Consider the following 10689-nt stretch of genomic DNA (forward strand, 5'->3'; position numbering starts at 1 on the left):
GATAGAACAGTACACATTATAAAGACATAAGAAGAATACAAAGAAAACAACAACAACCCATACACACTGGTTAAATCAAGAAATTAGATACTGAAGAAACATATAAAGTAAATAATATCATTATAAGTGTAGGATTGTTCTTTGCACAAAAACCACCAACCTGCACCCAGCCTGCTGCCTCTACTTCAGTCTCATCAATACACAAACTGGGAAAAGTGACATTAGCACTGCTAAACTTCAGTCTGCAACCATTTACATTCTTTTAAATTAATACATTGTTTAGTAAGTATTTAAAATACCATAAACCAGGGTAAAAAAGATTGTGTCAATGGGTGACATGACCAAGAAGCTGTACGTCTACGTTTGTGTTCGACGGTGGTTACCGTAATACACAATGACATAACTATGCGCACGCATATTTCCTCTCTTGACAAGGAGTGCGAAAGGAAAAGGAAGCCTGCAAAACTTGCTGGTGTTAGGGTAGAAGGAAGTGGGTGTTGCCAGGGAGTAGAAGTAGCCCAGGAAGCTGTGCAGTTTCTTATTTCTTTGTTGCGTACTTAGTTTTAATGGATTTTATTGTCTTCTTCGGGTGAATCAGACGGTGGAGCCGTGAGATACAATTGCTTGCTTAAAGGTTTTAAAGTCTGGGAGCTGAATCAAGTTGTCTTCCTCCGTTTGGATCAAACTGGGAAAGGTACGTTTTTAGCACATGTAGAGAGAAACCCCTGCCCCATTGTTCAGCACCAAGCCTCCACTGCGCAGTTTTTGTCTTTCAGCAAGTTTGTTTATTGCGCTGTTGAAAATCATTTAAAATGCATTGAATAAAACTTATTAATGATTGCTGAGTTTAGAAATGGTAGAGTCAAAAAGGAAAAGAAACTTTTTTCATGGTCTTGATTATGAAATAGTTTAGGTTTTGTTGTATTCAGGAAATGAACTTCCAGGGACACTTTCAGACCTCGGTTTCAGACCGAAGTAAAGTTAGTTTGAGGTTTGATATTTAACAGATAATCGGACACCCAGTTTCCCGACCCGAAGCCACTTCGTCGTGGGGTTAAGATGCACGATGCGACGGTCTTCCTAACTTTATACCAACATCCAGTCTCCTCGTTATAACTTGCCGACCCTACGCCGCTTTGTTGTGGGGTTGTGACAGCCGATTTCAAATAGGCCTTGATTTCCAGGCTCCTGGACCCTGACTTCTGAGGGTTGGTCTTCATGAGTGAGACTTGCAGTGTTAGCTGAATGATGTGCTTTGTGGCGCCACGTTTGGTTTGTTCTTCAGGTTCTGGGTATGCTGGGGTTATTTGGAAGTGTATGACCAGTCTGGGTTAAATTGAGGTGGGATTTCTCTGAGGTCTTTGTTAATAAAATTGCTTGTTTGTTTAAATACTGAGTTCTATGTTTATTCTTAGTTACTCATGAGGCTCACCTCATCACCAGCCTCAAAAACACCTGGCACTTCCTCATGCTTCCTAAGCCTTTTAGAAACTCAGAGAGGAAGCCTTCCCCCACCAGGTGGCGCTGGTTACATTTTAATCGTGTGCTAATTTAAATAAAAATTTTTAATCATTCAATAGCTTTTTAGTCACATGACTTACACATCTCAAATCACTAATTGCTCAGCTAGTCATGCCACATGTTGCACAGCCTTTATTTTCTCCATTTTTTTTTTTACATGAATTTTTGAATATTTTAAAGTTCAATAGCTTTTTAGTCATGTGACCTACACCTCAAATCACCACCGCCACCATGCAACTCTTTAAGGCAATGCACACAGCTTTCCTCTTCTTTAAAGGCAAATACACAATTTCTCTCCACTTAAAGGGAATGTACCACTAACATTCAATGTGACACAAAGAAAACATTTGCATCCAACTAATTAACTAAAGAACATAAAACTGGAAACAATAGACATAAATCAGTGTGCTGTAGTTTGTCTCCACTGCTGGAATGTATGAGCTGAATACACACTTTGTTTATACACTGACACTGTCTTAATGAAGGTGAAACAATTCAACTAAACATTTTTGTTTACACGGCTGCAGTTTTTGCCCTCTGAAGCTAAACAGTGGTTTTAAATGAGAGACTGACAAAAATGGAATCGGATGTGTACATAAATGATATAAACTGCTGCAGAAAACATGGATGAAAACATTAAGATAAAGTCTCTGTTTCAGGGCAGAATAGTGATAAATGGCAGTTTGGAGATTTGACGTGCCCCTGGAGCTCATTTTGGGTCTCTATCTTGCTGCTGGTGAGTTACTTTTCTACTTAATTCTCCTTCTAAACAATTAACTAAAACAGCAACAGCTTCGAATGTAAGTAATGAATTTTCTATGTGGCATTTAAAACACGTGAACGTCACATAGAAATTTGCATGGATGTCGGCTGGTTTGCAGACCAGCCAATGTTCAAACCAGAACCCTTCTTATTGTGAAGTGACCTGTTTAACCATGACATCACTGCCATATTTTTATTATTGTTAATAACTCTTACATGTCATACTGGTGGTGGGATAGCAATAGTAGGTTAAAGATTCACATTCTATTGTTCAGAGGTCAAAGTCGCCCTCACACCCACATGAGAGAAAGCTGATCCAGTCCTCATGCTTTTCTTTATAAAAATAGAACCCAGACCGTAAGGAGGAGCATGTTTATCAGGGAATTTGTGGTATTTTTGTATCTGTATAGTCATTTATGGTCATCTGCAATCTTGGCAGTGTAAAAAAAACAAAACAAACAATAATTGCGATTATTTCTTTCTACTAGTGTTATTTTCTTTTTAGTCATCACTTTACCTATTGGTTGTTATGGTTATTGGTGTTATGATTATTTTATTTTGTCAACATTTTGTTAACATTAGCATCCAGACATGTTTCCTATGGTGCATGGTGTGCTTCGCACCAGATTTGATGTAATTTCTCGAAGTTTTGACCTGAAGATTGTTTTCCCACCTCCGAGACGAATGTTGAGGAAGCGGAAGGGTTTTTAAAGGCAAGAGAAGAAGAGGTTGTGCACTGATAAATATTAATATATACAAATAATACAAATAAAAAGCCAAAATCATGGCAAATATCTCTAAAAGCAAAATTATTTTTGAATTATTATTCAGTCTTTTAAAATAATTTTCTTTTTCATTTTTTGCTATATCACAAGCAGTAACTTCTCCAGGCCACTAAGGGACACCGTAATTATTACATTTATAAGAGATCTGACTCCTGTTGTCTTTCTTTTATTTTGCTTTTTCTTTTAACTCTGCAGGTCAGACTCCATCAACTCCAGCTGTCTACCCTGCAGAGGAGCACGGAAACATCACGCTGACGTGTTTTTTCCCTGATGGCACTGACACACCTCCTGATTCACTGCATATAGACCTGATGAAGGTGGAACCACTGAGGAGGATTTATTTCTATGATAGCAAACGCAAAGACACACTGTTTATAGATGAGTTCTACCGAGGACGACTGCACTGTGATCCATCGTTCATCAGGAATGAACCAATCAAATGCTTCCTGACTGACGCGAGGCTCAACGACACAGGAACATATCAGTGTCTTGTTATTGCTGACAGAAAAAATAAAAATGAGATTTGTGACATCAGAGTTACAGGTAAGCTGAAAGCATCTAATAATGAGAAGGTTCATTCATATGTTTTACTCGACTGAAACTGAACTTTAGTCATTAGATTTACTTGATGACTTCATTTATGTTGATGCAGAAATATCATGGCCATTTTCTAACGATTGTCAGTGACCTGCAGGAGTTCCAAGTGTCCCTGCTGCAACACACCTGATTCAAATCAATGTGTATTCAGCAGACATGTGCAGAGCTTGTCTGAGTCAGGTGTGTTCCAGCAGGAACACTTGGAAAACCTGCAGGCCCTCGAGCACCAGGATTGATGCCTTTTTTGTATGATAGTGAAATTACACATTTCTAACTTATTCATTTCCATTAATATCATTGTTTTAAAGTCATACTCAGGTGTAGGAAGAGTTTTAAATGCTAAGATAACTTCACATCAGGAGTTGAACAAGCCTGTTAACTGCAGCAGTTCACATACATTATTGCGCTTCGTTTTTTTTTTTTCTCTTTTTAAAACCAAAAGGGAAAAATCTGAGAAAAGGACCTACAACATTAAAAACAAAATAGCAAAGCATCTGTTGTGTAGATACAACCATATATTGTTTGTAGATGTTGCCAAAAAAGTTTGTGTTTAGTACTGTTGAACATCTGGTAGTTGTCAAAACATCTGAATTTGACATTTTAAAATGCCTTTTTTGGTGGTGACTGTTGAAATGTACATCCACTAAACATGATTATCTTCTAACTTTTATTAAATAGATTAAATTGACTGCAGTGTTTTAGTAAAGTGTTTCTAAATGAATGACTTAGATATGATAAATCTGTTGCTATAAAGTGGTCTGAAACTTCACCTAAAGGTTCTGGATGTTACCACAACATCCAAACCCTGCTGTCTTACATAAGCATTCTCGCGGTGACTCATATTAAATATGATGACACCAGAGTTTAAGACCTGTGCACAACTTGTGTCACCTGTAAGAAAGAAAAAAGGTTGATTTTGTGTAAAGGTCCAAGAAAAGTTGAATTAGCAAAGTATGTAATTTGTTTGTTTTTTTTCAGTTTCATATGTCAGATTATGCTAAAAATAGAGATACGATGTGGGGATAAAATTTTCACAAAGTAAATAAACATAATTAAAATCTATAAATAGATTGAAAGAATTTTACTAAAATAAACCTCATAATCAATCTGCTCTAGTCTAGAAGCTCCACTGTTACACTGACTGGTAGATGACCCCTCCTCTCTCCAGGAAGTTGTGCAGCCTACTGCAGTGGGGACAAAGGTCTTCCACAGTCTTTCTGTGGAACCATGCAGAGACATTACTGAACGTACACGATAGGTCTGGGCGATTAATCAGATTTTTATCTCAATTACGATCTGGGTTTTCAACGATCATAAAAATAAAAGGGTGCGATTATTTTTCTCTTTGCAGTTTCCACTCCTGCTGTCTTCAGTTTCTAATCAAGCATCACCGGCATTGCAGTGCTTTGGTTTCATTCAGCCACTGTTCTCACTAACGACTAGTGACAAATCTAGCAGCTTTTACTGGAGTTATTGGAGACTTTTCTGGTGTTTTGGCGACTGACTTGAAGGCACATATTGTTCTGTAGTTACTGTAAGGAAGGAGAAGCGGGAGCCTCTCCCGTCCTAAAGCACTCCCAGGCGGCCAGTCTCAGTCGGCTCCGGCTGCAGGTCAATGTAGAATAACTGCAGTAGGTTGTGGAAGTTCACCTAAACATAGTTTATACCATTGTCAGTGACAACTGGCTGCATTATTTTTGTCTAAATGCACACGTATTCCGACGGGTTAAACACTGCAATATCCGTCCGTTATGGGCCGTTACCATAGCAACGCGTTAATCAGCTGGTTCAGATCAGCTGTCTTTTAGCAGGTGAATGAGACAAACGCGCTGTAGCCTGACAGCAAACATGAAATAGTTCCTGTACTTCAGCAAATGTTGTAGAAAAGAAATACACACTTATTAAAATATTTACGGTGTGGAACCATGGTAAAAGCGGATTAAACAACTCAAAACCGTGCATTAGACGGTTATAATGCACGACGCGGAGTCGAGAACACCACGACACACAGCATTGTTTAATCTTAACTTATATTTATCTATTCAGTTTACATCAGTATTTGCACTTCGTCATGACAAAGCTTCATGTTATTTGTTTGTTTTCTAAAATATGAGGAATCCTAAAGACATTTTTTTTTTAAAGTCACGGTTTAATGTAAAAATAAAAAAGGTTAAAGATAAAAGGATAATCGTGTTCAATAATCGAGATCTCAATTTCAGTCAAAATAATCGTGATTATCATTTTTGCCATAATAGAGCAGCCCTAGTACACGACTCCGTAGGCAGCCAGAGTACAGAGGATTTGAGGTGTTGAAATTTGGAAGGAATTTTCTGCTGCTTCACTGCCTCCTCCAGCCTCCGTCCCTTTTAAATGAATGTATTCAGCTGGTGTTGGCTCCTCCTGATGGTACAGTTCCCCCAGCATGTAGGAGCACGCTGCCAACCATCAACTGATAAAACATCTGTAGCAGCCTGCTGCAAATATTAAAGAAAGCTTGTCTCCACAGGAAGTAAAACCTTTTACTGGCAGGAGTATCAAACTTCCGTTTTTGATGGCCACTATCTGGCAAGTTTCTGTTTTTTCCCTCTACCAAAACACCTGATTCAAATCAAATGATTCCAACAGCTTGTCAACCCATGTATTTGTTCAGTCTGGTGTGTTGGAGCCTGGAGACAACAAAAACCTGCAGGAAACCGGCCCCCCCGAGAACTGGACTTTCAAACCTGTGCTGTAGACTGGGTTAGCATTTCTGTGTTTAGTTAAAGTAAAGTGTGGAGGAGAAGGAAATAAAAGTATCCTTGAGGACCAGAGATGGACAATAAGAACAATGGCTCCTTTTCTGAGTCAGTATCTTTCCAGTCTTGTTGATGAATTGGCTCAGGAGGTCCAGGCATCTGCAGTACAGCATGCAGAGCTTTGACCTCTGACCTCTGGCTTGGTGTCCTACTTTCTGCTGCGAAAGTTCATAATCATGTCGTTTGATCATTATCACTTTAATCAATCAAATCAAATCAAAGATACTTTATTCATCCCCGAGGGGAAATTCAGAGTTAGAGCCAGCTCGTCCAAGGTCAGACATAGGAACATGTAACATTCATGACAAAAGAGCAAAACAGAACCGAGCTAAGCTCAGGCCATGCAGCTATTACAGCGCTGCCTTACAATAGATAAGAACAGAGATACAATAGGATCATAGGGGGTTGAGGGCAAATAAAGGTCATGTTCAATTGCACCAATCAAAGGTCTACATTTTCTACATTGTGTACATCGTTAATATTGTGTATATTTAATGATTATGTATTTTTATTTTACTTTTTGTGTTTTTACTGCTGTTAAATGGCATGCACAGTTTTGGAAGCATGTATATGGAAGCATGTATATCTGCATTTCACTGCCATCTTGGATGTGCATGTGACAAACAGCTTGAAACTTGATAACTTGACACCGTGGGACAGTGAATCCGTGTGGATGTTGACATATGCCACATTTTCTGGAGACTTGCACAACTATCCTAAAGATGACCTCGGGGGTGTTGTTGACCTTGTGCAGCTTCAGGCATTTCAGCATCAATGTGTGAGGAATGAAGTCATAAGTTTCCTCCTTAGTTTTCTCCTTCCTTTAAGAGGAAACGGTTACAAAGACACTTTCATGAATCATTTAGGCCAGCCTTGTTTAAACTGGGGGCCCCTAGCTCCTACAAGGGTCCCAAAATAATTTCAGGGGCTGCCGGAGCATTGTAAAAAAATATATACAAAGTTCCGACTTTTATTAGGAATATCATAAAGACCTTAACGCAGATAAATTTGTTAAATTAACTGTTAAATGCTTAATTTGGCATTGTTTCTGCAAGAGAAGCTGGTTTGAGGCATTTAGATGTTACAGCAGTGAACCAAATCCAGTTTCTCATAACTCTCCATCACATAAGTGGGTTAAAATGAGGTAGGGTCACCACAAACACCATCATATGTCTTGGGGAATCGTGGCTCAAAAAGTTTAGGAACCACTGATTTAGGCAGTAAACATACAAGCTGTATAACCTTTTCACTGATTCCCAATAACAATGTATTTAGTGTTTTTGTAACTTCTCGACTTTGTTCACTCGTCTAATGACACGTTTAAGCTCTCAGAAAACTTCAGAAAGTCACTCATTTTTTTTGTTTTATCTCTTTGCAGCATCCTGGAATAAAACAACAGAGGAAACTTCACCGCCAGCAATACGGGAAAGAATCGGACTCTACGTGGGTTTTTCGATGTTCATAGTACTTATAGCAGTACTTTTAGTTCTTTATTTGAAAAACAGGAATGAATCCAGTTTACAAGAGTGATTTATAGCTTGACAGGAAAAATGGCATTTCCCAAAAACCAACATGCCATTTAAAGTGAATAGTGTTGCCATGCCATCTATGCATGTAGACAGTTATTACTGTTTTTGTTGTTTGTCTGTTTATAATTTACTACCTCATGTGACTACAATTTACCTCAAAGTGCTAATTTGAGGTACCCTTACCTTTTTCTGCTATTAGGATACTTAAGCTGTTTGTTACTGCATCAGAGGTCTGAAACCAGAAACCAGACCGGGTGCTATGTTGAGTCTTTTTATGTTTGGAGTCTTCAGGTACTTGTCACTGCAACTAAGGTTTCCAAACCAGGAACCAGACCAGGTTCTGAAATGGTTCTTAGTGAAATGGAGAAGAGTTTTCTCACAATCCCTCAGTGTTTAACACTTTTGGATGATAACTCTGCTGCTGCAGTAAATCTGCTATTCTCACAGTTATGTCAAAGTGAAAGACTTGAAATCTTTCTGAAGTCTCCTTTACATAAATGCATACATGCATGTATGTATGAGTTTCGAACCAGCAACTTTCTTGCTGCTATTTTGTGGTGCCAGCCACAGTGGTGAGGCATTATTAGATTTTTATTTTTTTCCGTTGAATTGTTTACTTGTGTAGCACATTACAGGACAAGTACTTTACATAAAACGTGAAAAGCAATACAATGGTTGCAGGAGGAAAAAGAAAGCATAAAACTTCAATTGAAATTATATATAGACAGAAAAAGCGAAAATAGAATTAGGTGAAGTTTAAGAAGTAGAAGTTACGCTGTGTGGAAATAACAGTTTGATAAATCACAGCAAATAGAAACGTTTTAAAAAAGCAGCTTGCAGCTGAGAGATTCAACAGATCGGCCGTTTTCCAGGAGTTTGATCCACATTTAAAAAAGAAAAAAACTAGGAACAAAAAGTAGATTTGACCTTGAATACCTCGTGGATCTGGTTGGTTTATAACAAACCAGAATATCCTGAATCTGTCTGGGACCTTAACCATTCAGTGCTTCAGAAACGAACAGCAGTCTATTGTTGACAGACAGGAAGCCAAAACATCTGAGGACTGGACTTCTATGATCCACTTTCTTGGTCTGAGAACATGAACGGCAGCGTTCTGGACTCTTTCAGAAGACCTACAAGGACAGCGTTACAGTTGTCTAGTAAAGATAAATGCAGAAATCCTGCTGAGTCATCAGTCCTTTAATCCTCCAGATGTTCTTATCTGTATAGCGCCACTTCCCAACAATGTCGTCACAGGGCACTTTACACACACGAATCAACATACACATCATTTCAAGCCAATTCATACATATCCTATAATAGAAACCAACTGATTGCATCGAGTCATGACTTCGATCCAATCTCCCATCCTGAGCTGCACACGGCGACAGTAGGAAGGAAAAAACTCCCTTTTAATAGGAAGAAAACCTCCGGCAGAACCCGGCTCAGGGAGGGCAGCCATCTGCCTCGACTGGTTGGGGTGGAGAGGACAGGAAGGACAGAAAAACATGTACAACTGCACTTATTCGGGAAGACCTGCGAAAAAAAGGAGAAAGGAGTTAGAGACGGCAATATTGGCATATATTTATCCATTATTATATTAGAGTAATGAGCGAGGTACTTCTCAGTGCATCAGGTGAAATCCCCATTGCTACATAAGTAAAGGTTGACTAGACTACCCATAACTATAAGAGCAATGAGCATAACCTGGACAGTTATGAGAGACTCCAACTCAGGAGATGTTCATATCCTAACTATAAGAATCATGAAAAGGAAGGTTTTCAGGGTCGATCTTAAAGGTGTGGAGGGAGTCTGCCTCCCGAACCCCACAGTGGGAGCTGGTTCCATAAGAGAGGAGCCTGATAGCTAATATGATGAAATATGGTGAAATATGATCTCTCCTGCTAGTCCTCATCAGAACCCTCGCTGCAGCATTTTGGATCAGCTGGAGACTTTTCAGGGCATATTTGGGACAACCCATCAATAAGGAATTGCAGTAATCCAGTCTGGAAGTAATAAAGGCATGGACTCATTTTTCTGCATCTTTCTGAGACAAGATGCTCCTAATTTTTGCGATATGACGCAGGTGGAAGAAGGCGGTTCTAGAAACCTGTTTTAAATGTGAGCTAAAAGACTCCAAGATTTATCATATCTCAGTGATAATTATCTTTATTAGGATACTTTGGGCATCTGGTCCTGCTACAAAACGATTCCTAAGCAGGAACCAGACCAGGTCCCTATGCTGAGCTTTGTTTGCAGTTCATGCAAAAAAGTTCATAATGGTCCTTTATGTTCAGAGCCACACGTGTCAGTCTTACCAGCCGTCTCCTTTATGTGTCTGCAGGTTTAAGAATCCAGACACTCATTAAATATTTGTTTTGTTTTCAGTGTGACTTTAAATAAATGATGTCACAAAAGTGATGTAATACTAAACATTTGTTTTGTTTAAATTTGACTCAGTGTAACAGTGAGATCGACACATTTTTACGGATTGAGCACATTTAAAACAGCAGCATGAATAAAAATATAATAAATTGCTTGAAATAAAGTTTTGTAAACAAACATTCAAAATGAAAATTAAAAATACCTTTAAAAAAAACAATTGTTTTCCAGGAGATCTAATATAAACCACAGAGGAGTTAAGGGATATGTTCAGGTGCTAAACCGTGTAAAGCTTTAAATGCATACAAAAGATTTTTA

At 38.6% G+C, this 10689-nt stretch overlaps 1 long non-coding RNA gene across 1 annotated transcript; it reads left to right on the top strand.

The window, feature by feature from the left end:
* The first annotated feature begins 507 nt into the window (after positions 1-507).
* On the top strand, positions 508-9283 carry LOC306769461. The gene is made up of 4 exons (XR_013771684.1): positions 508-694; positions 2181-2257; positions 3264-3611; positions 7839-9283. It is a non-coding gene; the product is annotated as an uncharacterized lncRNA (long non-coding RNA).
* Positions 9284-10689: the final 1406 nt, after the last annotated feature.

The sequence above is a fragment of the Telmatherina bonti genome (assembly GCF_933228915.1).
Source record: "Telmatherina bonti genome assembly, chromosome: 18".
In the NCBI taxonomy this organism is placed as follows: Eukaryota; Metazoa; Chordata; class Actinopteri; order Atheriniformes; family Telmatherinidae; genus Telmatherina; species Telmatherina bonti.